This window comes from Diceros bicornis, chromosome 37, assembly GCF_020826845.1.
Source record: "Diceros bicornis minor isolate mBicDic1 chromosome 37, mDicBic1.mat.cur, whole genome shotgun sequence".
Lineage (NCBI taxonomy): Eukaryota > Metazoa > Chordata > Mammalia > Perissodactyla > Rhinocerotidae > Diceros > Diceros bicornis.
In genome coordinates, this window is record NC_080776.1 from 27,717,666 (window position 1) to 27,742,698 (window position 25,033).

A 25,033-nucleotide genomic window follows, 5' to 3' on the forward strand; every position below is an offset into this window, starting at 1 on the left:
TATTTTTAAAAGCACCATTAATGAATAAGAAAGAGTCCCTGGAAACTAAAAATATGAAAAGAGAAGCTTTGAAAGTAAATAAAAAGGTTGGAAATACAATAAGTAATTTTCCATTAGAGGAGAGAAATAAAATTTGAGGATCAATGAAAAGAAACTACTAAAGAAATTAGTCAAGAAAACTTCCCAGGACTGAAGGCCCCCAGTTTCCAAATTCAGAGGGTCTACCTGGCCTGCCCACTATAAAAAGTCACATACCAAGGGAAACTGAAATTTCAGAACCTCAGGGATAAAGAAAAGATTCCATAAGCTACCAGGGAGAAAACCCAATCCCAAAGGATAGAGAATCAGAATGCCATGGGCATCTCATCAGCCGCGCAGACACCAGACGAAAATGAGAAACATTTCAAACTGCTGAGGAATGGTGACTTTTAGCCCAGAATTCTAAGCTCAGTCAAACTACCCCTCTAGCGTGAGGGTGGGATGAAGACCCAAGAAGACTCCGGAAGATGCTAGAATCTGTGCTTCAGCAAAAGTAAGGGAGTAAACGGGCAGCAAGCAAGGAAGATGTGGGGTCCAGGCCCAGACGACGGTAAAGGAGGTCCCAGGAGGACACTGGGGCTGCCCCAAGAGGGATGTCCCTGATCGGAAGGTGATGGGAGGGAAGACACTGAGACAGAAGCTGGGGCTGTGGGGCCAGCGGTGGCCTCATCACACGGAGGAGCATCCGCCAGATAGTTTGATGAGAAATTAGGGATGAGCCCATGGAATGCTGTGGGGGAAAGGCCTGCATTAGTTGTCATTTATTCGGATAAAATCTTCTACAAGAAAGAAAATATAAGCATGGTACACTCGAGAGTAGCAGGAGGGCACATTTACTGGTCCTAGTGGTGTAAACACAAAGCACTAACTCAACAACAGAAGCAATGTGGCGGGAAGATGGGGGAGAGAAAGTGTCGCACACAGTGGGAGAGCTGAGCAGGGACCATCGGGGGAGAAGGCACGAGTGGAGTGTCATTTCTCAGGAGCCTCAGAGCCCCTCTGACTTGATCATGTCTACACGTGCTACCTTGGTAAAAATTCAAGAACAAATAAAAGGAGAAATCTCAGGAAGGGGCACTGCTGCTGGAGCCCAGCACTGCTAGGGGCAGAGGTTACGGGCAGTGAACCCAAGCGAATCTGGGGCTGCGGGGAGACCCCCCAGCTGCCCTGGCCACTGCGCGCCCAGCAGCGAGATGCGAGGGCCCGCGTGCGGCTGCCGCAGTCAGCTGCTCCAGCGTGGCCACGACTCCTCAGGGCCTGTGGCGACAAGCTTGGTGTGAGTGTGAAGGTGAAGGTCACTTCACACCCACATCAAGGAAGCAGCTCCCCCTGAGGACACAGGCCTGGGTGGGCTCCGCACCGGGTCAGCGCCAGGCAACGCTGGCTGCAGAGGACCATCCCCAGGTGCTGGAAGCCCACAGGCTAGAGGTGGGTGGACAGAACAGTGCCGCAGCAGGACTCGCGTGAGACTGGCGGGCAGGCAGGAAGGGGGCTGGCGGCCCTGGGGCAGTGTCCCAGGCCAAGGAGGTGAGGAGCCAGGAGGAATGGCAAGCCTACGCTCAGCGAGGGGGGCCCCTGACACCCCACCCCCCCTTGCACAGGGGGCCCCTGGGCATCCACCCACCTGTCCCACACATTGGGCAGCGCCCAGACTGAGCGCCCTGACCCCTCAGGGGTCAGAGAGGAGGGCAGGTCGAGGTGGGCAGGCGCTCCTGTTGGTGGCTGCCCTCCTCCTCCCTCGGGGCAGGACCTGCAGCCCAGGGAACCAGCCCTCTCCCAGCACCTGCTCCCAGCAGGCTTGGATTCCAGTGAGGGTCAAGAGAGCTTCATCTGGCACAGAGGACTGTGGTCAACTCTCCCATGTGCCAACATTGGGGTGTGGGTATGCAGAGGGGAAGCAGCCTGGGGGGCCCTGGAAAGGCCAAGGGAGGAGGGGAGGCGGGGCACTGAGTGTCACCGTGGGCGTAGTGCAGTCACCAGCATGGGGTGGACGGTCCCATGACGCAGGGGCATGCAGAGCCTCAAACCCCCACCTGGCAGAAAGGTAAATCCTCACAGGAATCACAAAGGTACAAAAAATCTTTTCACCAAAACTGCTGCTGCTGAAGACCAGCCCAAGCTTCCATGACCAAGGCTACACCCGCCTTGCCCTGCAGGTGGCCGACAGGCAGGCACAACATGGCCCACGACACAGACTTTTTCCTTCCCACTCCACGGCTGATGTGCAATGACAGCTCTGACGGGTGACTGGGGTGTGCTGAGAGGCACCTCCTGCTTACAAGCCCCCGTCCCTGCAGGGCCAGCATCGGGGCCTTTCCTTTCAAGGCCACGTTTTCAGCACAATGTCCTCCTTCACGCTGAAGGAGCCGGGGGTATTCTTGAAGCCACAGCAGAATCATGCCGAGGAGGAATGCACTACGTCACGGTGAATTCGGTGCAACCCAGGGGTCGGGGACCCGATCCAGGTCCTGCCTTTATCTCAGCTGTGTGACTCAGCCCCCTGGCCTTGGTTTACCCATCTGTGAAATGACAGGGTTGAAGGGGATGACCCCAAAGTGAATTCGCCTCTCGCGTCCTGGGACTCTGAGGAAAACTCCCCACAAAACTGTGATGCTGCTCTGGCAACTTTGAAAAGTCTTTCCCTCTGGGCACTGACAGGGCTGTCGGCCCAAGGCCGCAGCTGTTCACTCAAGGGGGACTTGGGGGGCTGAGCAACTGGGGTCCTGGGAACAGGGAGAGGGACAGGTCAGGGCGGAGAGCTGGTGGTTACAGAAAGGGACAGAAGCTCCAGGAAACAGCATTCAGTTTGAAGTCAAGAGAAACTCTCGGGGCTTCTACCCATTGCTGTCTAAAACGGACTCAGATGCCTGTTAAGTGGTGAGCCCCCATCACTAGAGGCATCCAAGTGGAGCAAAGGCTGGAGAGAGGTCTCTTTGAGACCCTCCCACACTGAGGTTCCATGAAATCCCCCTTTCTGAAGAGGGAATCCTCTGTCTCACCCTCCCCAACTGTAACTGTCACCCTCAGGAGTATCTGGCCCAAAGACGCCCTTCTAGGAGTGTCCCAACCTGCCATCTATGAGGATGTGGCAGGAGCCTCTGGTCATGACCTCTGGGGACCCAGGATCAAGAGCAGGAGGGGCCCATGGAGCACCCTGGGGCCCGGCTCTCTGCAGATGGAGAGAGGAACAGAGCAAGGGCTAGGACCCATGCAGATTTCAGGCTGTCAACTCCCAGAGGCTGCCAGAGCCTGCCAGCTCCTTGACTCCTCAAAACCCCCAAGAACAGGGGACATGAACATGGAGAAGGACTGTCCCCTCAGGCAAATACAACTCTTCCAGAGGCTACAGGGAGAGAGGGAAGCACCAGACCAGCCTCCAAATGAAGACGGACAAGTTCAGGACATGAGCAAAAGCCCAGGTGGGTGGTGAGCAGAATTCAGGGGCTGAGACCATGCCCAGCTACACCCCTCAACCCCTTACAGCCACAGCCTGCACCACCATCTACACACCATGAGTGTTTTCCAACACTGTTTCACCTTCTTACATCCATGAATGACCACCCAGGAGTGGACTGGAGGGACATTCCTCTCTGAGAATCGGGTTTCCTTATGCTGGAAAATCTTTGCACTTTTGAAATTGAGAAAAGTCTTAGGACCTTCCGGCTGGGGTGGGAGGCATAAGAGCAAGCTCGTGAATTCCTGGTGAGAACACAAATTAGAACGAGATTTCTGACAAGCATTTAGCAACATGCCTTCTGCCTTTAAAAAAAAAAAGCCTATAACCTTTGAATAAGTAACCCCAAGTACTGAAATAGGAAATGAAGAAATGAGAAATGAAATTAGAAATGAAGAAAATATTTATGAAAGCAGATGTTCAATTTGATATTGCAAAATTTTCAGTTCTTCCCAAATTTAGCAACATTAATTCAGTGCAATTCCAATAAGCAAAATATTGCAACAGGATTTTCAGTGGCAAATTTGGCAAAAATTTGAAAGAGAGTTTTGAAAAATATGAACAAAGAGGGGGAGCATTCCCTACCAGCTATCATATTTACTGTAAAGCTACAATAATTGCCAAAGCCTAAGAATGACACATGAACAGAGAGATCAATAAAAAGACTAAGCATGACCATAGGCAGACGGACAGACACACGCACAGACAAAACCAACAGATGATAAGGCAGCATCTCGGGTAATTTGGTAAGATTGGTATTGGGACCATTAGCTATCCCATATTGAAAAAGAGAGCTAGAACTTTACCTTTGAAAGCATTACAAGAACATATAGGAGACTCTGCTTATGGCTCTGGGGTAGAGACTATGCATTAACATCTAGCAGTAAAACCAAAGGGGGACTTCTTTCCAGGTGGTGGAATGGCTGGCAGCAGAGCAATGCTCCCTCCCACCATGCAAAACTAGAGGAGCTGGGTAAAATTTTAAAATCTGTTTGCAGAAATCAAAGAGCTACTGAAGCCACACAGACTCCAGGACAAGATTCCAGAGACAGGGAACTGCCAGGACAGGAGACGTCACTCCGCAGCACTTTCTCCCTGAACACATTTGCATTCCTGTCACGGCGCAAGAGACCAGGAATCTGGAGTCTTCCCAGGCAGAGAGCCGTTGCTGAGGGATGGAGAAACCTGCAGAGCTTTTGGTGAAGAGAAACAAACTTGAGAGGCCAGCATCCCAGGAGAAAGAAGAAGTCGAGAACTAAGCCAAACAAACGGCCAGTTCTCCCCTTAAGACATGTGCCAAACTCTGAAGGTATGAGCAACGGAAGTTTAAAAACCCCAGCAGAGAGCCTCTGAAAATCAAAGAGGAGTCTTCCACAGTCTAGAGTGCTAAGGAGATGAAGATCCACTGGGAGGTGGCACCCCCGTGATTACACCAGGGCCTGATTTGAAAGCCCTGGAAGGCACAGAATCTAAAAGCAGGGCAGAACCATACATAAGATAAGCCTTATCAGAACTGCAACTCTGCCCTGACTCAGCTTAGTCTCTGACTGAATTAGGGATGACCCTCCGCCTTATCTGCCTGGGAAGAGAAGATGAACCATCTAAAGCCTCTACAGTGTTTTAACACGCAAAGTCTGACATTAAATCAAAAGTTACAAGGCATGAAAAGAGACAGGACTATATGATTCAAAACAAATTAGAAAAAAAGCAAAGAAAAACACAAAGAGAAAAAAAGGGACATGCCTACACATGATGCAGATCTGGGAGTTATCAAAGAAGCACTTAAAATAATCATGACTTATATGTTCAAAAAGAGAGAGAAGATGATGGGGGAAAATGGAGACTCTTGCAAGAGGATTCAATACTATAAAAAAGAATCAAATAGAAATTCTAGAACTGAAACACAGTAAGTGAACCCAAGAGGTTAGACATAGCCGAAGACAGTGTTCATGAACTGGAGGACAAGTCAATCGGAAGTTAAAGAAAAGAGAAAAAAAAAGAATGGAAAACATAGAAATGAGAGTCAGAGAAATATAGGACACAGTGAAATGGCCTAATATGCATGTAATTGGAATCTAAAAGGAGAAGAAATGGAATGGGAGAGAAGCAATACTTAAAAAGATAACAACCATTAATTGTCTAAAACTGCTGACGTATATCAATCCACAGATTCAAGAAGCTCTGCAAACACAAAACAGGATAAATACAAAGAAAACTACAGCAAGGCACATCACAATAAGACTGAACCAAAGATGAAGAGAAAAATCTTAAAAGCAGCCAGAAAACAAAAAGACATGTAAACTTTAAAGGAACAAAAATGAGATTGACAACTGACTTCTCAACAGAAATCGTGGTAGCCAAAAGACAACATTCTAAGGTTTCAACACTATCATGTAAGTGGAAAAGTAATAATTTACATTAGATTGTCAAGGATACATGTTTCATTTGCTAGGGTAATCATTAACAAAGCAGAAAAAGAATGTATAACTAACAAGTTAACAGTAAGGAAAACGTTTCAGAAAAAAATTCAAAATTTTATTAGTCCAATAGAAGGCAGTAAAGAAGGAAAAACAGAACAAAACAATAGGTCAAATGGAAATTGAAGATTTAAGATTGTAGATAAAAGCCCAACTCAATTAGTATGGACTAAATACTCCAAGCAAAACATTACAATTGTCAGAACATATTTTTTTTTTAAATTATATTCTGTTGACAAGAGACACCTTTAAATGAAAAGACACAGAAAGGTTGAAAATAAAAGGATAAAAATTTTTGGTTTGCTTGTTCTATCAGCTCCTGAGAAGGAAAAATATATATTACACACGTTCTTTTAAAGTGCACCCAGAACATTTACTAAAATTAGCCATATGCTGGTCATAAAGCAACTCTAACAAATTTCAAATTAAAATTAAAATCATAAGGCATATGTTCTCCTGCCACAGTGGAATTAAGCTATACACCAACACAAAAAAATAAATAAACCTAAAAAACCCCCAATTGCTTGGACATTAAGCAATACAATTCTAAATAACCCATGGGTCAAAGAAAAAAAACTCATTGGATATTATATAATATTTTGAACTGAACAGTAATGAAGATACAGCATACCAAAGCTGTGGAATGCAGCTAAAGCGGGACTCACAAGGAAATGTATGCCTTTAAAAGCATGAGGGGTTGGTGGGGGGAGCCTTTCCCATCATTCCCAGGTCGATTCAGACCCCAGCGTCCCTCAGGGGATTTGCCTTGAGAAGGACCCAGTGGATGTGAACCGGCAGCTGAGGCTCTGCCAGAGCAGGGCTGTCATCTTGTTCATCCCCCGACCCCAGCATCAGCAGCGTGGGGGAGCTGGAGATAACGTGGAGACATCAAGGAGGTGGTTGGACATGTGCATTTGAAGAGGGCGCAGGGCGGGAAAAATGAATCAGTCACTTGGGAGCACTGACTCTAAGTCACAGAAATGGGTGAGATCAACGAGTGAGAAGGGTTAGAAAGAGGAAAAAGAGACGGAGGAGGAGCAGAAGCTTTGGGAATCTAACTGCTCTTTAAGCAGACCTTGGACTGGTTCTCTTGACTTTCGCGCCCACAGCCAGGGTCCCACTCAAGGGACCCAGTTCCTGAGCCTTGTGGGGACGTCCACAGCTTCCCAATTTCCCCTCTGCCTCCCTGGCATCCAGCTTTCTTGAATCTGCTGTCAGTTACCACATCGTTCTGCTTTTTATTTTCCAAAATGTGGTTGCTGCTCCTTCTCTTCGGCTCTCTCACCCTTAGGGATGAGTTTAGGTCTTTCTTTCATTTACCTCTACTGTTATATTAGTGCATTTCAGGAGGGAGAGAAGATAAATGGATGAATCTCACAAACATAACACTGAGAAAAGATGAACCAAACACAAAAGGGTACACACGATAATTCTATTGATACAACTTCTAAAACAGGCAAAAACCTAGCAGAATAAGCACATTATTTAGCACATTAGCACAGAATAGCACATTATTTAGCAATAGAGAGCTAAACAGCAACAACAACAAAAAACAGCTAAGAGAGAAGAAAGAGATTGGGGATGGAGAACAAAACCTGCTGATTTTCTAAATAAGTTTTGTAGATATATTTGACTCTTCTAAACTATGCTCATATTTAACCTAAAAAGAATCGTTTTTAAAGTAATTACCAAATGGTTCAGTAAATACATAAATAAAAAGACCTCATTTTGGTTGACAAACACTGGTGTGTGTGAAAACAAGAATCAGTTTGCTCATTAAAACCAATATTGCTCAACCAATAGGAAAAGAAAGGTGAATGAGAGACTTCCACTGCTGACAATATGATAGATGAGATACCCTCCCATTACTAACCACCTAGAAATTTGGGATAAATAACAAACATCAGAATAAAATGACAGAACTTCTGAGGAAGGGGGAAAAAAGAAGAAAGAAGAGCCGAAATCAAAGCATCACACCCCCACCCCACCCCCCGGGAGGAAGCTACAGGTACTTGCTGGTACCAGAAATGCAGAGAACTGGGTTTCACCTGCTGAGTGGGGGATGGGAGGCATGACCACAAACACAGGCAAAGTTGGGATTGGAACCAAATCACCACAAATAGTTGGATCCTCCAAAGTTACAACCCCAGGAAATGGAAGGAAAAGGAAAAGCCATCTGCCATCAAAGGGACACAGGGAAATTAGTCTGAATGACTCTCAGCTCCATGTGGCAAAAATGCCAGTGTTTCTGAGACTCTGAGGCCACAGATCTGTCCTCATGCAGGTTTGGGTTTCAAATTTACAATACCTGCATGATCAGGGAAACCCAAGCTTGAGAAATTAGCTCAGAGTAGGTCTCAGGTGTTTGCACCCAAAGCACCTTGCAAAAGAAAATACAAATCCTCCTTGGATATAGCTGCCTCCCCTCAGGTCCCCAGCGTTCTCACAGATGAAGATCAGTCAAACGTGAGCTCACAATGAAATATTACCAAACACCGGAGAACCAATTCACCATGAGCAAGAGCCAGGAAAAAAAGTTGGGGGTGGGGGGAAGAAAACCAGAATTAGAGCCTCAAGGACTTCAGATATCAGAATTGTCAGATATAGATTATAAAATAAGTACATCAAAATATTTACAGAAATAAGCAGGAATAAAATATGGGGGGGAACTATGTAGAACTTTTAGAAATAAAAGTGTAATCATTTAAATTTCAAACTTAGCAGACATGTTAATCAGCAAATTAAATGGAGTTGAACAGAGAATTAATGAACTGGAAAATATGTCGGAAAAATTACCCAGAATGGTCCCAGAGACAAAATGAAGAAAACATAAAACCAAGGTTAGCAGTCACGCAACATGGAAGAATCCATTGATTTATCACGGCAGGAATTTTAACACACCTCTCACTAATTGACAGATCAAGCAGACGTATCAATAAGGATGTAGAAGATTTGAACAAAATAATAATCATGAACTAATGAAGATATGTGGTCTCTTGTTCTCGAAAATTAGAGAAACGCATTTTTTTCTACCATATACAAAACATTTACAATATTTTACCATGTAGTACGCCATAAAGCAACTCCTAATAAATTTCAAAGACTCTGTACCAAATAGTTCATATAATTCAAACACAATTAAGTTAAAAATCAATACAAGATAATTAAAAACCCACATGTTTAGAAATTTAAAAAATACACTTCTAAATAACTAACACATAAACGAAGAAATCATGATGGAGATATAAATAAACTTACTAATAAATGATAATGAAAATACTACTAGCAAAACTTAAGGCACTTCCATGTTCATCCATGATGGAGTTTACAAGGACCATACCTAACCCCCTGCTGTAAACAACAATTGGTAAACAGGACAAAATTCATGAAAATAACTGTTTTCAGACACTGTACAACAGGCAGTGCAGGACTGTGATCACTGAGAGAAGGGAAACATATGAGGTGAGCCCTACAATCACTCCAGATCTGCCTGGAGGCAATTTACAGACCTCAGGCACTGGGAGGCAGGACCTAAACAGCTCAGCAGCTTTGACGAACTGAGGAGATGGAGGTCAGAGTTTGGGAAGGTTGGGGCAGCTGGAGGCTGTGGGTTAGAGTTCTGGAAAGGAAAGAGCTGCTCATAATAGAGTTCCAGAAATTTGCACAGGGGTACCATCGAGTCTTTGTAGATTGCTAGTCCATGCCCATGTAGACCAGGCAAAGAAGACTGAATAGTTCCCAAAGCTCACACAAGTAGGAAGACATTTGTGCTTCTACCAGCCAGAAGAGAGAGTTCCCTTGATCTCTCCATCCCAGACATTGAGTTGAGACCCCAAAGAAATCATACTTAAGTAGTGGGCTTAACTATCCCTAGAGTAACGTCTACTCCAGAGTAACTCTAGAAAAGCTTAAAATCAGGCCTTGAAGGATTAGATTAGTCCTCAAGTAATTTAACTGCCTGCCTAAACAAAGCCCAACATGCTTTATAGGAGGAAAGCATAATTCAGACTCTCCACAATGTAGAAATGTCTGGAATCCAACAAAAAAATTACTACACATGCAAGAAGCAGGAAAAGATGACCCATAATCAGGAGAAAAATTAGTCAGGAGGAACCTGAATTTTCCTACAACCATTAAAGAAATTGACTCAATAGTTTAAAAATCTACCCACCAAAAAAAGCAGCAGACTCAGACACTTTTTATAAGTGAGTTCTACCAAACATTCAAAAAACCAGGTAATTCTAATCTTATACAAACTCTTTAAGAGAACCAAAAAAGAAAGGGAGAGAGAGTACACCCTCAACTCATTCACTGAGGCCAATATCACCTTGGCATCAAATTAGACAAAGAAAATTTGAGAAATGAAGATCATAGACCAATTTTACTGAGGAACATAGATACAAAAGTCCAAAACATTATCAAGAAAGTCCAGCAGCAAATAAAAAGGATAATGCAGTAGGCTAATTCCAGGAAGACCCATGTGGTAACATAACGTATGGCTTAATATTAGGGTATCTATGAATGTAATTTGCAACATATCAGATTAAAGGAGAAAAAGCCAAATGAGGTACTCAACAGATACTGAAGAAGCATTCAGTAATTTTCAAAACCCATTTATGATAAAACTCTTAGTAATATGAGAATAAAAGAAAACTTCTTTAATCTCATAAAAGGGCTCTACTAAAAGCTTACCCAAACATCACACTTAATGGTGAAATATTAGGAACCTCTCCTTTAAATTCAGGAAGAAGTTAGGGATGCCTGCTATCACCACTTCTATTTAACATTGTAGCGGAGGTTTTAGCCAGAGTGATAAGGCAGGAAAAAGAAATAACAATGAAATGGGTTGGAAAAGAAGAAACCAAATTTCATTATTTGAAGACTATTTGCTTATCTACACAGAAATCAAGAGCATCCACAGACAAATTATTTGAATTCATGGCAAGGTTCAGCAAAGTTACTAGAAATCAACCACGTTGGTATACACTAGAGACAAAGAGTTAAAAAAATATTTTTCAGGTACCATTTAAAAAATAACCAAAATTCTAAAGGAATAAATGTCACAAAAGATTTATAAGAAAATTTTTAAACTTTACAAAAAACTATAGAAAATCTAAATAAATGAAGAACTACAACCTGTTCATGGAAAAGAAATTTCAATATCCTAAAACTGTTTCTTTTCACCGAAATGAATCAAAAAATTCAATATAATTTCAAATGAAATCTCAACCAGGCTTTTTGTAAAACTTGACAAATTGCTTCTAAAATTTATATGGAAGAGTAAGATGCTACGAATGCCAATAACAGGTCTGAAGAAACACAAGGGGGTAGAAGGCAATGTGCCCTACTGATATCAAAACTTAATATAAAGCTATAGTAATTAAGACAGCATGGTTGGGACAAGGTAAGTAACCACCAGTGTAACAGAAAAGACCCCAGAAAGAGATCTACACAGACACAGCCCTTCTGATATCTGACAAAGGTGGCTTTACAGGTCAATGAGAAGAGGAAGGACTATTGAAACAGTGATGCTGAGAAAACTGGTGTTATGGGCTGAATGTTTGTGTCTCCCCAAAATTCCTATGTTGAAACCCTACCCCCCATGTGATGGTATTAGGAGAAGGGGCCTTTGGGAGGTGATAGGATTAAATGAAATCATGAGGGTAGAGCCTTATGAATGGGATTAGTACCCTTATAAAAGTCCCAAGGGAACTTGCTTCCTCTCTCTGCTGTCAGCCATGTAAGAAGACAACGAAGAGTTGGCCATATGCAACGCAGAAGAGGGGCTGATCTCGGACTCACAGCCTCTGAACTGTGAGAAATAAATTTCTGTTGTTTATAAGCCATCCAGTCTGTGATACTCTGTTATAGCAGCCCAGACAGGCTAAGACAACTGCCTAGCCATATGGAAAAATACAAAATTAGATCCCTTTTTTATACCAAAATGAATTCCATGTAGACTGAAGACCTAAATATGAACAACAAAGTTTTGGAAGAAAATGAAGAGTGACATCTCCATGTTATCCTTTGAGAAGGATTTCTTAACCCACAGAAGGCACCAAAAGGAAAAATCTGGTCATCAAGTTACAATTAAACGGGTGAAGAGAAGCCCACCGACGTGGAGATGTCTGAAGCACATATAATCCACAAAGATTCATGCACGGAACATATAAAGAACAGACAAAAATCAAAGAAAAAAGACACAAAAGAAATGGGCAAAAAGATATGAACAGGCAATTTACATGACAAGATACTCAACCACAGCAGTAATTAAGAAAGCATGGCTTACAACCAAACCCATCAGATCAGAACATTAAAGCATCTGACAGTACTCAACGTCATGAGGATAGAGTAACAGGAGCTTACAGACCATCTGGGAGAAGGTCATTGGTACAACCACTTTGAAAACAAGATGGCAATTTCTAGTAAAATTGCAGACCTCGTGACCAGCAGCTGTGCAACTAGAGCTGTTGTACATGATCGCAGGAGAAATGTACCAGAATGCTGCAGTATCTGTAGTAGAAAGGAAGGAGGGAAGGAGGGAGGAAAGGGAGAGAGCCTCAATGTCCACTGCCCGGAGACTGGATAAACAGACTGTGGCCTAGTCATACAGTGGCTGTCCAGACGTGAAAGTGAATGAAGCGGAGCCATGCGTATCCTTGTGAGGACTCTCGCAAACATCATTTAGACAGCACAGCTAGATGCAGACGAATGCACATGGTGAGATACAGCCCATATAAAGTCTCAAACTCAAAAGCAACACTACCGAGAGCCTAGGGGTAAAGAATGGAATTCTGAGAATGCTACGTATCCTCAGAGTGGTGGTGAACCTCCAGGTCAGGGGTCTAACAGACCGGATGCTGCGAGGCCTCATGTGGACCTCCATTAAGTCAGCAATGCAGACGGAACCTTTCACGCCTCTATGGCCCCATCCGGAAAGTGAGGTGATGACACACCCTCCTCCTCCCTCCGTGAGGATTAGGGTAGAGGTCGAGAGAATGGTGAGCACTCTAAATGCCGGGGGTGGGGGAGCATGTTGGAAATGCTTTATTTCTAAAGTTGATGGTGGGTATATGGCTGTTTGTTGAAATATTCTGTCTTCTTTGTGTGTCCTATCACATAACATTTTTTAAATATTTAACTTCTTTCAAGAGGTCTTGCCTTGAAGGGAGCAAGAAATCAGGCTGACCTGGGAGAGGACCAGAGCCCCTCAGTGCTGCCTGTGACAGAGGGCGGGGCTGCAGATGGGGGGGGTCTGAAGGTGGGGGGCTGGGGGGGTCACTGGGTCAGACACACCAATTGCTGGAGGGTGGGAGGAAGGGCGAGCTTCCCCTCTAGCGCTAGGGCAGAAGGGGTGAGAAATCTGAGAAGAACATGAGATGGTCCCTGTGGGGGTGGAGAGTCACGTGGCTGTGGAAGCTGCAGACTGCCTTGCACTGCAGGCGAGGGGGAAGGCCCGTGCCAGGAGTGATGCCGAGGTGGTGACAGGCTCAAGGACCGGCAAGGAGAAAGACAGAGGTGCAGGGATGATGAGGGTCCCCAGGCCCACGAAGAGCCTGAGGAGCTGTTTAAGATGGTTCCTGAGCCAGTGAGGTTGGGGGCGCAGTGTCTGCCTCAGGGACTTCGGAGGTGTGCCATCAGAGCCTGAGGGCGACAAGATCCAGGCTACATCCATGAGAAGAGGAGCAGAGAAGATGGTCAGCGGGGTGGAGAGGAGGACCTGAGGGCCGGGTGACAGTGGCCATGCACATGGGTGAGGAAGTGAGTGACAGTGATGACTACAGGAAAGGGAGACCTGGAGCCGGGAACCTGGGCCCTGGGAAGGAGGGGAGTTGAACCATCACTGGGTAAAAACACATTGAGGACCCACCGTGGATGGGTCACCGCAGACACAGAGGATGGGACCAGCCCCTTAAGGAGCTCACGTCTGCTCCTTAGGGCTCTCAGAGCATTTCGGATTTCTGCATCACCATGGGGATAGGGGGTGTGGACAGGAAGCACAAGGAAAAGCCAAAACCCGACGGCAATGCAAGATGAGAAAGCAGATGGGCAAAGACTGTCTTAGACCCAAGACTGGCTCATTCTACAATGCGCACTGAGCATCGTGGGGGCGACTGGGAGGAGCAGAAACAGACGAGGCTCCAGCTCAGGCATGCCCAGCCACTGGGACAGGTGGACACCCTCCAGAGAATCGCACCAAGGCCTCCCTGATGGGTCTCATCTCAGGTGTCTCTCTGCCCCGTCAGACCACTGGCACATCCTACAACACGGCGCCTCTTCCTGAGACACTGATTTTTCTTGAAGAGTTTGAGAAAAAAACAAAACTGGTTTTTCATAGTATTACAGCAGACCTACATTAGAGTCCGTGCCAGGCCATGCCCCTCGGCACCTCAGCAGGGTGGGGAGGGTCCCTCAGGCTAGATGACCATCAGGCATGCTGGTCAGTCTCAGGACCCCATGAAATAAAGGGCAGAGCATGCTACTGAATCACTCCCAACAGTGAAGGGCATGGGAGAGGCGTCATCCATGACCTCAGGCCCCTAATAACCTTTCTGGAGAGCAGAGAGGGGGCCAGAAATAGCCCAGAGGGGCTGGCTCAACAGCGGGAGCCTTCAGGGGCTCTGAGCCAAAAGGCTGAGTGGAGCCAGTGGAGGGCAGGAGCCAGAAGTAAGGCTGAAACGGGGCCTTGGGTGCAGTCTGTCTGTAGAACAACCACATTGATCCCTGAAACCCTCAGCCCTCTCCCTGCCCCATCCCTCACAGAGGGGAGACAGCTGAAAGTTCTCCACAGAAATGGAAGAAAGTATCTTGCAAGAGCAAACTCTTCAGTGTGCTTGCTGGCACCCCGCATTCTGGTATTGGGCGGACAGCTTGGCAGCCAGCTCCCACCCCTGTGCCTAATGTAAAGCCTGCCAATGGATGCCCCCAATCCACCACACTGAGCTCCAGTGGGAATCCCACTCAGATAGCAGGAAACCAGCAGCAGCACTCTACTACCCAGTGGACCTCCCTAACATGAAGGGACTGACAGGGCCTTCCATGTACATGAGGAGAGGAAAAGGTTTCAAAAGGAAAGACCAGCAGAAAACAAGCCCTGTGGGAAAGAGAGAGAAACCACAGAACAGAAGCAATAGCAAGCAAATGAACAAAAACCTCTACTAACATACTCAATGTTTCAAGAAAATACTATATTTTCAAAACAAGAACAGGATGCTATGAAACGGGAACAGTTAGAGACAAGGAAGATGGAGCTCTTAGAGATGAAAATGTAAATTCTGATACATAAAATTCAAAAAAAACCTTGAAAATGAAGTCTAGAAATTGTCCAGAAAATAGGACATAAACAAGGAGACAGAATATGAGAGAAAAGACAAGAACACAGAAGACCAATGTGTGAATTCAAGGAAGAAAGCAGAAAAAACAAAAGTGTAGAGATGTACGAACAGATGAAAGAAGAGAGCCTGTCTTCAGGTGAAAGGGCCCACTGAGCAGTAATAAAAGCATAAACCCACATCTAGACCCATCCATGTGAATGGTTAGAAAGCCACAGACAGAGAAAGGATCCTGAAAGATTCCAGAGAGGAAAGACGAGCTGCTGACAAAGACTTATGCAGACAACGATGATGACAATGCTTTCAGAGTTCCGAGGAAAACCATTTACCAACAGGAAGCGCCGCCAAACCATCTACCCAGAGTGAGGACAGAGCAGACGCTCTCACACAGCAACAGGGTCATCACTCTTTTTAGGAAGTCACACAAGGATGTGCTCCAACAAAACAAGACAGGAAACCAAGAAAGCAGCAGCTCTGGAGTCCGAGAAACAGAGACTCCAACCCAGGGGATGTGGCAAGCAGCAGGAGGGCAGGAAAGTGGCAGGTTACAGACGGGAGGCAGACAGGAGGGAGGTGGCTCCCAGGGGTGGAGGTGCTAGGAAAGCGGGGACTGGCAGAAGCAAGAGCTTGATTGAGAGCTAGGGAAAGGTGAGCACAAAAGAAACACACTCAATACAAGAAAAAGGCAGCTAAGCTCCAGGGGAAATAGAACACTAATCAAGAACGTCCTGCCCACGAGTGAAGCTAGTGCAGAGAAGGGGGTCCCTAAGCTTTCCCCTCTCGTCTGGGTCTGGCCTTCCACATCACTGCTTATCCTGGAGCTGCTGCCCCCTGGGCACCAGGGACCTGCAGCCATGGTGTGGCCCTGGCCCCAGAAGGAGGCGGAGAGTGAAGCCCGCAGACGCTAAGCAGCTGAGTAGCCCCCCTGCCCCAACCCCACAATGGCCCCTCGGAAGCTTGGTCCCCAATGACGCACGGCCTTGGGCATTGTCAGTCCAGCCCTGCCTCTCACTATCCTGGCTCCAGCTGATGGCAGATGGAGAAGGAAACTGAGGCCCACTTGAGTGTTACTAGCAAGGCTGAGACCCGGGGATGAGGGGCAGGACTCCTGACACCCCTCTAGGGCACTTCTGGACACCACCAGCCTCCCCCTGAGGGCAGGCCAGAGGCTGGGCTCAAGGGAAAAGGGGTCTGCAGGGAGCTGGGCCTGCAGAAGCAGTTGGAGCCATCCCCACCCCTGTCCCTATAGCTGCATTTCAGGAGCCCGACATGAGACCCAGAGGAAAGGGAGACCTGCCCCACAAGCCAGCAGGCGCCAAATGGGAGACATGGAGACAGAGACAACCCCTACCCTTGACAGGGTGGCAGCTGTTCACTCTGGTCCACAGGAATCGGGCTACTTGGGCTAAAGCTACTGGCTCAACACCGAAACAGCATTTACTGAGAGCCCTCTATGTGTGAGAGCCCACTGTGTGTGAGAGCCCTCTGTGTTTGAGTGCCCTCTGTGTGTGAGTCCACTGTGTGTGAGAGCCCACTGTGTGTGAACCCACTGTGTTTGAGCGCCCTCTGTGTGTGAGAGCCCACTGTGTGTGAGCCCATTGTGTTTGAGTATCCTCTGTATGTGAGAGCCACTGTGTGTAAGAGACCTCTGTGTGCAAGTTCCCTCTGTGTGTGAGAACCCTTTGTGTGTGTGTGTCCACTGTGTGTGAGTGTCCACTGTGTGAGAGCCCTCTGTGTGTGAGTGACCCCTGTGCATGAGTACCCACTGTGTGTGAGAGCTACTGTGTATGAGAGCCCTCTGTGTGTGAGTGTACACTGTGTGTGAGTGCCTCTGTGTGTAGAGCCCACTGTGTGTGAGACACCTGTATGTGTGAGAGCCCACGGTGTGTGAGAGCCTACGGTGTGTGAGAACCCACTGTGTGAGAGCCCTCTGTGTGTGAGAGCCCACTATGTGTGAAAGCCCTCTGTGTATGAGACCTCAGTGTACGAGAGCCCACGGTGTGTGACAGGCTACAGTGTGAGAGCCCTCTGTGTGAGAGCCCTGTGTGTGTGAGAGCCCACCGTGTGTTAGTACCCTCTGTGTGAGAGCCCCCTGTGTGTGAGACCTCTGTGTGTGAGAGCCCTCTGTGTGTGAGACCTCTGTGTGTGAGAGCCCTCTGTGTGAGAGCCCTCTGTGTGCGAGAACACTGTGTGTGAGAGCCCATGGTGTATGAGAGCCCACGGTATGTGAGAGCCCACTGTGTGTGAGAGCCCCTTGTGTGTGAGAGCCCACTGTGTGTGAACCCACGGTGTGTGAGAGTCCTCTGTGTGTGAGAGCCCACGGTGTGTGAGAGTCCTCTGTGTGTGAGAGCCCATGGTGCATGCGAGTCCTCTGTGTGGGGGAGCCCACGGTGCGTGAGAGTCCTCTGTGTGGGGGAGCTCTCTGTGTGTGAGAGCCCACGGCGTGTGAGAGCCCACGGTGTGTGAGAGCCCTCTGTGTGAGAGCCCTCTGTGTGTGAGAGCCCACTATGTGTGAGAGCCCTCTGTGTGTGAGAGTACCCGTGTGTGAGAGCCCAATGTGTGTGAGGGCCCACTGTGTGTGAGAGCCCTCTGTGTGTGAGAGCCCCCTGTGTGTGGGAGCTCTCTGTGAGAGCCCACGGTGTGTGAGAGCCCACTGCATGTGAGAGCCCACTGTGTGTGAGAGCCCACTGTGTGTGGGAGCTCTCTGTGTGTGAGAGCCCACTATGTGTGAGAGCCCTCTGTGTGTGAGAGTACCCGTGTGTGAGAGCCCAATGTGTGTGAGAGCCCACTGCATGTGAGAGCCCACTGTGTGTGAGAGCCCACTGTGTGTGGGAGCTCTCTGTGTGTGAGAGCCCACTATGTGTGAGAGCCCTCTGTGTGTGAGAGTACCCGTGTGTGAGAGCCCAATGTGTGTGAGAGCCCACTGCATGTGAGAGCCCACTGTGTGTGAGAGCCCACTGTGTGTGGGAGCTCTCTGTGTGTGAGAGCCCACGGTGTGTGAGAGCCTTCTGCGTGTGAGAGCCCACTGTGTGTGAGAGCCCCCTGTGTGTGCGAGCTCTCTGTGTGTGAGAGCCTATGATGTGTGAGAGCCCTCTGTGTGTGAGACCTCTGTGTGTGAGGCATAGCACTGGCCCGGGTACCAGTGGGGTAGAGGAATAGGGTAGGGTGGGTTGAGCAGATGAGAGGGGTGGAGAGGTGGGCAGAAAGCGCTACAAGAGCATGGGCTGGAGTCACAGGAAGCTGGGCTAGAATCCCAGTCACATGCCTTCTCAGGAGCCTCAGTCTGCACATATGAAAAATGGGAACAACAACGCCTGCCTCCTCGGGGTCTTGGGAGTGTCAGATGAAGGGATGCACGTGAAGTGTACAATGCAGTTTGCGCCCAGTAAACGTTCACTCTCTTCCTCCCCAACCAGTGGAGATGGGGTGACACAGTGGGGGTGCTTACAGCAGGCTTCAAGGTGGTGGTAGCATTTGAGGGGGGCTAGAAGCCTCACGTGGAGGTGGGGTGGAGTGCTCCAGGGAGAAAGAGAACTGGACAGGGATAAAGATGAGTGAGGGCTGCAGAGACTCTGTGTGTGAGCATGTGGGGGTGAGTGTGCGAGAGTCTGTGTAAGAGTATGTGAGTGTGTGCATGTGAGTGTGTGTGTGTGGAGGGGGGGGAGGCTGCTCCAGCCAGCCCAAGGGCTATGTGCGGAAGGGTGAGCAGTAAGAACAGGAGGCCTATGCTGGGTCCTGGATTGCCCTCCCCCACCCCAGGGGGCCCTGACACCTGAGCAAGGTGAGGAGCACGGGGCCCTTCCCTACCCCAGCAGCTTCTGCATCAGGGATCGCGTAGGGGCGGGGAGCCGGGGCTTGGCCAGCGCAGACCACGGGACCAGGATTAGGAGAGTAAATCCAGGCTGACAGGGCTTTAGAGAGGTGGCAGCCCTAAGCCCAGCCACCCCAGCAGTGTATTCTGATCAATCCCGGGGTGGCACTTAGCGGGTTGTGGCTTCCAGCAAGCCAGGGGAAGCTAGGGAGGGAGCCGGTTCCGGTTGGGGGGGTGGGGCTCGGCCTACAGGAGGGGCTGGGGAGGAACCCTGAGGGGTCAGGAGGCTCAGCTTCAGCTGACCCCTGACCTTGACTGTGCCCTCCACCCTTCCAATGCCCCCAATGCAATGACCCCTTCATTGGGTCCCCAAGGCACTAGGCTGGGGGCACTGGGGCAGGGTGGGGGAGGGCCTTGGGGTCAGCCATCGCCCCAGTCCATGGTCGTGCTCAGAAGTTACACAGCAAACCTGCTAGCTCAGGTGGGGAGATGGAGCACATGCCCACGACCCCACCCCCCACTCCCTGCCTTGGGCTGTGCCTGTGAGGGCAGCACCAGGTGGGAGAGGCCCATCAGCTAATGGGACAGAACAGGGTACTGAGCAGGGCCCCCAGCCTGGCTACACCCCTGGGCACCCCAGCCAAGCCCAAGGGTTTCGGGCAGGGCATGGTCCAGCCTCAACAGAGTTCTCAGAGATGTTCCTGGGTATGGATGGCGGGAGGGAGACAGTGGAGGTGGCACACTGGGTTCCCTGCGGCCACCTGGGTTGGGGGAAGAGGTGAGCCTCATCCTTTGGGCCAAAGAACGTTAAATGGAGCAGTGATCTAGGGAGCACTAAGGACTGGGCAGGAAGGTCCAGGGTCATCCTAGGGGTCACCAGCTGCTGAATGACCCCTGGCCAGCCAATCTCCACCCCAAGGGTGGCAGCTCAGGCCCCTCCCAGCTCTCAGAAGTACAGGGTCTCAGGCTGAAGGGCTTGGTGGGCCTGGGCACGTGCCCTGGTCAGTCAGTCCTAAAGGCCAGGGCGTGGTTCCCAATGCTAGTAGCCCTCCACAGCCCCCAATGCGGTGGTACCAGGACCCCATCAGAATATTCCCCCACCCTGCCACACCCAGCTCACCCACCTTGGCTGGCCTATGTGAACTGAGTGGGCATACAAAGACTGCCCCCATCCCTCTGGAAGGCCTTCCCCTGAGGCTGTGCTACCCTCACCTCCACCTCCCACTTATGTCTGCCCCCCACCCCCATCACACCCTCCACAGAGCCCATGGCAGGACTTCCCTGCTCTGCTTCCCAAAGACGTGGTCAGCCCTGGGTCAGCAGTGGTGACACCAAGGAGGACTGAAAGGAGACAAGGCTGGGTGGCTGGGACCCCTCTGCTCAGTGGGTCTGGGTGTGGATCACAGCTCAGCTACCTACCAGCTCAGGGCTTTGGGCAGAGCCTCCATCTCCACCTGGCTGTGGCTTGCCTAGCAGGAGGCCCCAGGAAGGGCAGGCAGTCTGTGGGGCACTCCAGCAGGGGTGGGGGAGAAAGGGGGCACCCAGTGGGGATAATCACCCACTGTGAGAGGCACACAACAGGCATCCAGCAGGTCCTCCTCACATGGCCCCTCCCTGGGAGCCTTGGGGTTGGGGGGCCCTGACTCCATACCTGATCCCAGCCTCTTCTGCCCTGTGGATCACACCCCACAGACACAACATGCCCATCCTCAGATCCGGGCACAACATGAAATGGAGTTGCTTGCCTGGTCCCCGTCTTGGAGCAATACCCTCTCCAGACATCATGCCCAGGTAGAGGATGACTGCCCCCTTCACCTGTCTGGGTCTCTCAGCCAGTGACCTCCCTGCCACCATCAGCCCCAGAGGGTCCCTGGATCTTGACTCCAACCAAGTGCAGAGCTGAGACCCGGCCCTGACAGCACCCCTCACCCTACACTGCAGACACCGCACCCCACTGCAGGTGCCACACCTGCTCCACACCTGACTACCCCCATCCCACAGCACCAGCTAAGGCAGGTGGCCAACCACACCTGCAAAATGGCCGCCGCAGGTACAGCCCCAACCCCCAACTCTGGACCCCAGAGCTTCCCTTCAACCCCGCAGCTGCCTCCTCAGACGGAGAGGGATGGGCATGTTGCCCCTGCAGAGCCTCCTTGGCCAGCTGGAGAGCAGGGCAGAGAGGTGGGTCGGGTGTGACCGTTCTGCAGGAGCGCCCGGTGTCGCTGAGTCCCCAAGGTAAGGATGGGGCAAGCCCTGGGCAGGGGCCTCTCCGCATGTCCTACTCTCCGCAGCCCCAAGATCCAATCCGCTCGCCCTACATGACCTTTAATCCCAGCAATGCGGGCATCCCCTGGAGGCGGCGGCCACCGGGGGAGGGGTCCGCCGGTCTCTGAGGGAAAGTCCCTATTCCTGGGAACGTGGGCGCGCATCGGGTCCGCGCCGGGGCGACGTCGCGCCCGCGCGCAGCAGGCCCCATGACTTGGCATTCCCTCCTTCCCCTCCCCCTCCCGCCCCTGTGGCCCGCTATCCTTCGCCCATCCAGCGCTCTGAAGACTGCGGACCCTCCCTCCCCGGCCGGATGCTGCCCCGGCCCCCTCTCGAGAGCCAGGGCTGCGCCCTTGGTTTTGGGGGAGTTGGGGTGAGAAGTAGCTTACAGGGGGAGTGCAAAGGTCTTCGTGGCAGTGTTCCTCTCTGTCATCCGAGCCCGGTCGCCTGGGGAGCGCCGCCAGCCCAGACGTCGCGGCCCCGCAGCCCCCTCCCCGCCTGCCGCCAGGCCACACCTGTTACTGGGGCGCTGGCTGCGTAGACGCAGGCCTGGTCCGCTGGCGGCCCCTCCCAAGCGTCGGGTCTTTCTAGAAGGGAGCTAGGGTCTCTTGGGAAGAGGACACGGCTGGGGTAGGGGTGGGGGTTGATGAGTAGCCCCCGAGGTGCGCACGAAGCGGGCGGCCAGGCCCTCCCGCCGCAGCCCCCGCCCGCCCGCCCGCCTGTTTTGCTCTCGGCTCCAGCATTTGCCCTCCCCCACCCCGGGGACCAGGGCAGCTGCCCGCGCCCCGCCGCCCTGGGCGCCCTCCTCTCGGGCCGGCCGCTACAGCCGCGCCCCCTCCCCGGTGCCCCCATCCGCGTCTTCTGCCCTTCTCTCCATCCCTCCCCTCCCCCGCCAGTCCAAGCGCAGCCCGGGCCGCATCCCTGCTCCGCGGCTCCTCTCCGGGAGACGGGCATAGCGGGGGAGGGAGGGAGGATGTCTCGAGATGCAGCCCGCGGTGCGCGCCCTCCCGGTAGCGACCCCCGCCCATCCCAGCCGAGAGTCCCGCCGCAGTGAAGGGGCCTATCCGGAGGGCTCTGCCCCGCTGCGAATGAAAGGCAGACTCTCCTGAATTTGCCCCATTGTTCTTCGCGGGGACGGGGGAGAGTCGGGAGAAGGGAAGGGGCCGCGCAGCGCCAGCGCCGGGCATGAGCTCCCCGCCCGGGGCGCATCGATGCGGATGTGGGATACCGGGTGTAGGTGCGGGATGCCAGGCGCAGCGTGGGAGGCCCGGCGCGCGGCGGCCTTACCTCTCCGGCGTCACTGGCGGCGGCCCGGCATGTGCACGGGCATGGGCGCGGGTCCCCGAGCGCAGAGCTGCTGCAGCTCCCGGCTGCTCTCGGCGCTGTGACCGCGGCACCGCGTGACGGGCTGCGCGCCCCCGGCCCGGCCCGCCCCGCGCCCCTCCCGCCGCGCTGGTTGGCTGCGCGCGGCGCCCGAGCCCCAGCCGCCAGCTGGTTTGTCGCGCGGGGAGAGGGACGGGCGTCGCGGCTGCCGGGGGATGGGGCTGGGACCAGAGGGGGCTGGGGCCGGGCTGTGACATCACCTCTGACACCGCGGCGCTCTAGGTAGAGAGGTGGGGGACCGACACCCTGGCTCAGACTCGGCGCCCCCTACCCCGGTGCGGCACCCGCGCACCCGCGCGACCTCGCAGGGGAGAGGGACCCGGCGGCGCCCAGCCCCTCTGCCTTCACCCACCGGAACTTGCCCGCGGACCCCGCGCCGGGCCCTCCCCCACTCACCCCTTTCAAGTGAAATCGTGAAATCTCCACGGACCCCCACCCACGAGGCCAACAGCACAAGGGCGTCGACGTGGAGGGACAAAGCTCAGGTGGGCTCCTCGCACCTAGGAGGGGCTGTCGGGGGCGGTGTGGGGATACTGACTTGGAGGTGTAACAGGTGAGTTTTAAAATCGTGTTTGGCTTCTTGGCCAGAGCGCTATAGAGGGAGACCAGAGTATTGCAGACTCCTCACAGGAATGATGCAACCGGCCGACCTGCCTCCTCTCCTCCCATCATGCCTCGAGTGGAGACCCCCACTTTTCCAAGTCATCAGCCCCCGCTGTCCTCACACCCTGTCTCTCCAGCTTGACTTCCCTGAACCAAGTCACACTCTGCTCTCGATCCACCCTGGCAAACCCCAGCCTTCGTCAACCCCCTCCCCCCAGCCGCTTTCCTGGCCACCAAGGGCTGACTGGCATTTCTGTGTGTGCCACCAACCTCCATCCGCCGCCCAAGGGCTGGGCTACTTTGACAAAGCCTCTGTCCAGCTCACCCACCGGAACTGCGGTGGGTGCGGTGACGTCATGCCACCATGAAACCGGGGCGCCCGCATCCTTTTCCAACCCAGCCCCTGCCATCAGCATCCTCAGCATCCCCGTGGCTAAGGCTCCCTCGGCGCCCAGCAGGTGCCAGGCGCTGCCCTAAGGGTTTTACACTATTAACCATTTAATCCTCACACAACCCAGTGAGGGAGGGGGTGCTTCATCTCAATTTGTAGCATCTGTGTGGCATGTGCCTTGGAAGTAATATTCACTTCTGCAAAGGAGACCATCCTCCTCATCCTCTCCCCTCCAAAACCCCCTAGACAGCTCCTCCTCTTTTGATATTTCTTGGAACCACCTGCGTAAAAGAGAAATTATTTTTCTTCCAAACTGTTGGTAGAAACAATAAAACTATCTGGGTCCCGGGGAGGGGGCAGAGGGGAGGGGGTTGGGGAGTGGTGAGGGGAGGAGTCTTTATCATTTCCATCATACTTATTGTTCTGGTCAAGTTCTCTATTTCTTGAGCCAAATTTGGCATTCTACATGTTTCTAGGAATTAATCCATTTCATTGAGGTTTTTAAATTACTAGCATATTTATTCTTATATCTATTGTTTCTGTACTTATTTCTCCTTTTTATTTTGTATTTTGTCTATTTGCATTTTTCTCTTTTTTAATATTTTTAAATGTTTTCAAAGGACCAACTTTTAGTTTTATTAATCTTCTCATCTTTTCCTTTATTTCATTTATTTCTATCCTTATCTATTATTTGTTTCCTTCTTGGTTCTTTGGATTTGATCTGTTGCTCCATCTTGAGCTAAATGCTTAGCTCATTTATTTTTAAACCTTCTAATTATCTGATAGATCTATTTAAAGCTACAGAATTCCTTCTACAACACTGCCTTAGCTGGATCTCACAAATTTGGACATATAATATTTTCATTATCCTTCAGATCTAAATGTTTCTTGATGTCCCTGATGATCTTCTTTTAAACCCATGGGTTACTTAATAATGTTATTTACTTTCCAATAGTATTTCTTTTATTATAACCTTTTGTTACCAATTTCTAACTTAATTGCATTATTGTTTGAGAACAAAGATCTGTTCAGTCAGGATCCTGGCAGGAAGCAGATGGCACACTCAAATTGGGTAATTTGAGGAGCGTTTGATAAAGGGAATATTTACAAAGGTGTGGGTAGGAGGTAGGGAAATCAGAGGACTGAGTGACAGCATCTGTAGGCTGGCCCTTCTAGCCTCTGTGACTCTGAGGGGGCCTGACTGCCTGGTGGGGTGGAGGGTCTGGTAGGAGCAGTGGCCTTGGTTGAGGGATGCAGCCAGCCTGAAGCACCCATCAG

At 50.7% G+C, this 25,033-nt stretch overlaps 1 protein-coding gene across 11 annotated transcripts in view; it reads right to left on the reverse strand.

The window, feature by feature from the left end:
* The window catches only part of KIF1A (kinesin family member 1A), a 101,021-nt gene extending 78,282 nt beyond the window's left edge, over positions 1–22,739 (reverse strand). For 10 of the 11 annotated variants that reach the window (XM_058533357.1, XM_058533355.1, XM_058533352.1 and 7 more), the window contains exon 1: positions 22,666–22,739. The gene's annotated coding sequence lies outside the window, so the exon portion shown is untranslated. Of the gene's footprint in view, positions 1–21,893; positions 21,961–22,665 lie in introns of those variants that run through there. The other variant, XM_058533347.1, reaches the window with a different exon arrangement.
* Positions 22,740–25,033: the final 2,294 nt, after the last annotated feature.